General features: G+C 40.8%; 1 protein-coding gene across 2 annotated transcripts in view; it reads left to right on the top strand.

Annotated features, from left to right (window-relative positions):
- The first annotated feature begins 1,247 nt into the window (after window positions 1-1,247).
- The window catches only part of foxp4 (forkhead box P4), a 92,341-nt gene continuing 87,588 nt past the window's right edge, over window positions 1,248-6,000 (top strand). Inside the window, exon 1 of one of the 2 annotated variants that reach the window (XM_044023366.1) lies at window positions 1,248-1,965. The gene's annotated coding sequence lies outside the window, so the exon portion shown is untranslated. The remainder of the gene's footprint in view (window positions 1,966-6,000) is intronic. The other variant, XM_044023367.1, reaches the window with a different exon arrangement.

Genomic DNA, 6,000 nt, shown 5'->3' with positions numbered 1-6,000 from the left:
AACAAATAAGAAGTTCATGAAGTTAACAAAACACTTGACTGAAACATCGCTCCAGCTTCTGCGTCTTTGCGTCTCGTGAGAAGTTTCCAAACATTGCTGCTGTCAAGAATGGAAGCAGAAACAAATATCAACAGCTATTGGCGCTCGGTAAAAAAACGAGCTATTGAGTCACTTATTTTGGCGTATTTAAGGCCAATTTATGCTCAACTCAAAAGACGGCGACGAACGGAGCCTTTAGTTGGTACTTTGTGTTCATTTCATCTGTCAATGTGCACGTCACAATGACAGACAAAACGGAGAAATAACACCAGGAATCAAGCGCGATAAAATAACCTCTTCAACTCTTCACTCCACTCTGCCCTCTAGAGGACGTACTGCGTAACATTGATACCGCGTAAAGGTACAGTAAAACCAGAGCAGGCCCGTGGTATAAGCAAGAAAAAAAACACATTACACATAAGGAAAAAACATAAGGAATCTAGATATCTTAAGATATATTAAGAAATCTAAATATTGTTATTTAGATTTAGCTGAAGTTATTAGAGTTGACGATATGCTCATTTAGTGCACATTTGCATAAAACCAACCATTAAACTGGTTTACTTCAGTTTTTCACCAAAGTGTAAATACTACTAATACTAACTACTAATACTAATACTAAATACTAGGACACTTTGTGATTTAACTGCCGTCTAAGGTTAAGAAAACAAGTGACACCGGATTAGAGTAAATAACACAACTATGATTAATGTCATTTAAAGTTTTACATTTGTATCAATTATTGTCCAGCTAATCTGAGGTGGTGGTGGTGGGGGGGACTCAAATTCATTTTAGGGCCTCATAAAGGCTTGTGCATTTTCTTTTATTTACGTATTTATTTATTTAGTTATTTTAAAAGTGTCTTTGAAAGGCTTCACGCTGGACTTGATGTGTGTGTTTTTGTTGTTGTTGACGGTGCCTTTATCTGTGATATTTTCCTGAGCACAAACTCTAGTGCAGGCTAAAACATCTGTTCCTCTCTTGCTCCACAATAGCACAACTCAGCCGGGATGCAAAGAGAGGTCAAAAGATCAGTGCCCTCCCCTCTCTCTCTCTCTCACACACACACACACACACACACACACACACACACACACACTGAGAGAGTGAGAAAAAGAGGGCGATGCTGCTGTTTTCCCATTGTGCGCCAGAGCTTTGCGAGGATAGGACAGCGGTGAAAACGCGCACCTGCTTTAGAGGCATTACGGTAGCGCAGCGAACTGTCCCCCCCCCGCAACACACACACTCTCTCCACACTCGCACACACGCGCGCAGAAGCTCCAGTGATTCAACCCTGATTTCCAAGCGAACGAGAGCGAGACGAGCGACAGACGGGATGCCCAAAAAGTGAGGACCGGCGGCGGAGAGAGAGAGAGAAAGAAAGAGAGAGAGAGAGAGAGACAGACAGACAGAGGTTTGTTTTTTTTTACGCGCTGAAGAAGTGTCCGCTAAAGAGAGAGCCGGGAGAAGCAGACGCAACAACAACAAGACGAGAAGCTGCGCGCTCTCTCCCTGGCAACTTGCGCACAGTGGCAGAGTTTTTAGCGGCAGTATTGTTCTGACTTCACTCCAGAGGGGCCACTCCGAGGAGAGCGGACGCACACAAAAGGGGGAAAAAGGCAAAAGGACTAATCGAGCACGCTTTGTCGTCCAAAGTAATGGTCGTGCGCTCTTAGATCCCACATTTCTCTGTCTCTATATTTCCTCCCAGCTTCTTTACATATATATTTATATATATATATATAGTTTTTTTTTTTATATTATTATTATTTTTTCGTCCCGTCCGTCGGTTTGTGTGTCCCCCCTCTTGCTTTGTCGCCGTGAGAGAGTGGAGACGCGCCGGGGGTTTGAGGAGCAGAAGCGGGGCTGTCCACATGGTCCAACCACTGGCGTGAAAGTTGACTTCTTCAGAAAACAAGAGAACAGGTTGATGCATAATCTACACTTTTGCTTCTCTTCTTTTCTTCTTCCACTTTAACCTCGCTCTCACTCTCTTCTCCTGTCCCTGTGAAACTCTCTGCTGCACACACACACACACACACACACACACACACAGTTCACTTCTCACACAGAAAAAAAGTGAGTGCAACTTTTTTATCGCATTGTTTTTTTGTTTGTTTGTTTCTTTGTGTGATCGCGTGAAAGCGCAGAGCGGAGGTGAACACAGTGCACACGGGCTTCCACGTTTCATTGTAACGCTTGTGGAGTTGAACGCGGAAACTTACTGTATCAGCCACGTTTTTAAAAAAAAAGCCGCTTTGAAGTTTTACTTTGTCCTTTATTTTGCAGCAGAAACGAATCCAATCCACCTTTTCCGCAACTTTAACACAGACGACTCTCCCCCGTTTTATTCTCATAGACATTTAGGTCTAAAGGGATATCGCACGTTTATTTTCTGTGACTCTTACAGTTGATGAAAGTTGCTGTTTGGTGGTGTCATTGTCCCAAGTGTTTTCTTTTGTTGTTGTTGTTGTTGTTGTTGTTGTTGTCGTCTCTCACAGGTTTGAACCGACTGACGTGTTTGTTGGATTTGAATTTAGGCAACAAACTCTCGCAGCAGTTCATAAGTCTCGTTAAGGGATTTGATAATAAACACCGACACATGTTATGTGGTGATAATTTTACACCCTCGCTTTTCTCCTTACCTGTTTAAAAACGCTCAGTCGTTCCACGTCATTTATGTATTTATTTATTTATTTATTGCTCTGGAAGGTTTATTTAATTTCTAAAAAATAAAGTTTAGACAAAAAAAACGAAGCCTCCGCAGCTTCCACTGAGGATAAAAGACGTCGTTGTCTTAAAGAAAGAAAGAAAAGAAAGAAAGAAAGAAAGGGGGAAAACGCTTAGTGGTCAATAGGTCAGAAGACAATACTCTCTTTTCAAAACCATCTTGACTTTTTTCTTTTAATTTCAACCGCGCTGTGAAACCTCACTGGAGATTTATGTGCGTTTCCCCCTCATAATCTGAGCAGATTAAACAAATACATGTAGAAACAGGTGAATGATTTCACACAGGGAAGTTGTTCACACTGGAAAAGTCAGCCGAGTTGCCGTCGTGAGTGGAACCTATTTTTTTAATAATTCTGAAATAACAGTGATTACATGGAATAATTATTTTTAAGCCGACAAAATTAGAAATTGTCGCTGCATTGCTGTTTCCCTTTCTCTTCCCCACAACCCGACGAAACCTATGCCGATACACTATAGATTATTTTTATTTATTATTTTTTTTACTAATAATTACACTTTTACTAAACCATTTGTGATTTAAAAAATAAACCGGATCGTGTTGGGATTATCAGTTTCCATTCGGCCTTGACTTTTATTCCCCACTCAGTGACTCAGTAAAAGTAAACTTGTATTCAAATAAAATCAGACGTGAGGCAGATCCGTGTCACATGGAATCAGATCCCGCGTGATGATGGAAGGCGGAGGGGGAAAAAAGGACAGAGGAAAGAAGGAGAGATGAAATGACAATTAATTGCTGTTAGTTGTCTGTCACTGAGAGAAAAGCACACAGGGCCGTGGGTGAACACTGTGACACAGGCATTATTGCCCCGTGATTGATGTGCGCGGGGGCATTTGGCATAATGAATTTTATTTACTGTGTCCTCTCTCTCTCTCTCTCTCTCCTGTTGTGTCTCCCCACCACCACTCACCCCACTCACCCCACACACACACACACACACACACACACACTCTCCGTCCTCTGTGCTGGCATTTCCGCTTGCACGCGATGACACACTTTTAATTGCACTTTAATAGAAGATCCAGCGGGAATGAAAAAGCTCTTCATCACGTTTTATGACCTTGTCACGTTTCCGGTGTCAGCCCAGAAAGCAGGTATTTTGTGGCGGTATCAGTGACATATCATATTATTATTATTATTACTATATATATTTAAAAAAAATAAAAAAGTTATTCAATCTAAAATGGGTTACAAATGTAAGTTTTCCTCTTAAAAATGACATATTAATGTTTGTAATGTCTCCACAGTCATGTGGAGGTTTATTTAAAAAATATATATGACAAAAATGGGAAATAATTTAAAAGTATGTTCACTATAATATGACACTGTCATAAACTGACTGTAGACCCGAGGATAATCAATTAGAAATTGTTTTTAATATTCTAATCTAATCTAATATTGCAAATATGCACAAGACAATCCGAAAATCTGTTTTAAAAATCACATTTCCATTTATTTAAAACAAAAATTCTTCCTCTGCTCAGCAGTTGATATCAGTTGATTTACGCATATTCTTATCTGTTTCTGTTTCAGAATTCATCATTCAATTGTCCTCATTCATTATCACTTTCAAATGTTTAAAAAAGCCCAGCAGGAAACTCACAGGGAGAGGAACAAGAATTTGCTGGAAGAAAACAAAAAAACCCAAAGGGGGGAAAAAAATGATCATTTTTATTTCCTCTATTCAAACCTCGCAGCTGCTCCCAGGTGTTTTTAGTCAACGTGAAGTTAATCTTTCTTTGCTGATAGAGAAGCACATCAGTGTCAGCCTCTTCGTGATATTATAAAAAGAGAGCGTTTGAGCGGCAGAAGTGGTGAAAAAGAGTGAACACTGTAATGTGCAGGGAGCCAGATGTGTCAGAGTCAGACTGATTCTCTCTCTGTGTCTCCGTGCCTGTGTTTGCCTCCACATTTCATCTGACCTGCTTCAACACTTTTCCCCGTTCACACTCGACAGCTGCGTCTTCTTTTTTGGTCCACGTCCTGTTTTCTCTCGTTGTGTGTGTGTGTGAGAGTCGCTGCGTGTTGCTGCTGATTTTTTGATTTCATTTATCGATCACTTTCATGATCTGTGCACACAATTGTTTCTCTCATACTTACTGACACGATGATGCTGTTTCAGCTCGGTGCTCGTGTGTGTGTGTGTGTGTGCTGTGACTCTGTTCTTCTATGTGACCGTGCAGCGACAGGCAATAATGGCTATGACTTTCATGTGCTTTAAAACCCCTTCAGCAGGATTAAAAGCCACCAACATGATTGTGTTAGTCCATAAACTCACTCAGAGAGTCCTTACCTCCAGCACAAGCACATGTGAATGTATGTGTGCAAGAGAGCATGTATGTGAGTGCGGGAATGTGTCTCCAACAGAGTGCCTTTTTGCTCAATTCACCTGTCCTGCTTGAGTGAAAATGGACAGTATTTGAAGTTTTAAATGTCCTGTGCGTCGGTAGCTTTCATGGTGTGTCTCTCCATCGCGCTCCCTCTCTTCATTAAAGCCCTCCTGCTTTCCCAAACCCACAAGTCTGAGTGGGCTTTTGGCTCCAAAGTGATGCTGAAGAGCACCCGCATACGACACTGCTATACATGTATGGTTTGACCCCCATGATAGATACTCACCGGTTTACCTCTGTTGGAGCACTTAGTGCATTATCTGTCTAAAAGCTGAAATGGTTAAATTTTCAATATCTATTAATATGGGGTTTGAGTAAAGAAAAAAAGCAAAAGAAAAAAGTCTCACCGTGTAGGGAGTGAAAGCGTGTTTTTTAAACGGAATTATTTCAAGTGTTGGTGCTGAAGCCGCCGCCACTGCAGGGTGTGCAGTGAACGGCATACATATGTTGGCTTTTGTACATGTGGAAATAATGTTAGATAAATATTGTACTGGTTGTGAGAGCAGAAAAAATGTCCTTTTTTTAAAAAAAAGCAAAAAAAAAAAACAATGAACACTTGATTTTAAAAAGCCAAATGTCTCCATATGCAATCACTGAATATCATTACGCCAGCAATTACTGCTCGTCATCCCCTGAAGAAAATTATTAATGGAATATAATTGACAAATTAATGGATTAAATGAAGGTGTTATTATACATGGTCAGCCAGCAAGTGGGAGAATGTGTACTGAGATGATTGACGGCCCAGTGGAACTAGACGGAGGCCTGATTATACATGTGGTTCTAATTGAACCGGTTATTTAGGCGAAGCTGAGGGCTGAA

Source organism: Solea senegalensis, linkage group LG4 (genome assembly GCF_019176455.1).
Source record: "Solea senegalensis isolate Sse05_10M linkage group LG4, IFAPA_SoseM_1, whole genome shotgun sequence".
NCBI classification, from domain to species: domain Eukaryota; kingdom Metazoa; phylum Chordata; class Actinopteri; order Pleuronectiformes; family Soleidae; genus Solea; species Solea senegalensis.
This window is presented reverse-complemented; position numbering and strand designations above follow the sequence as displayed.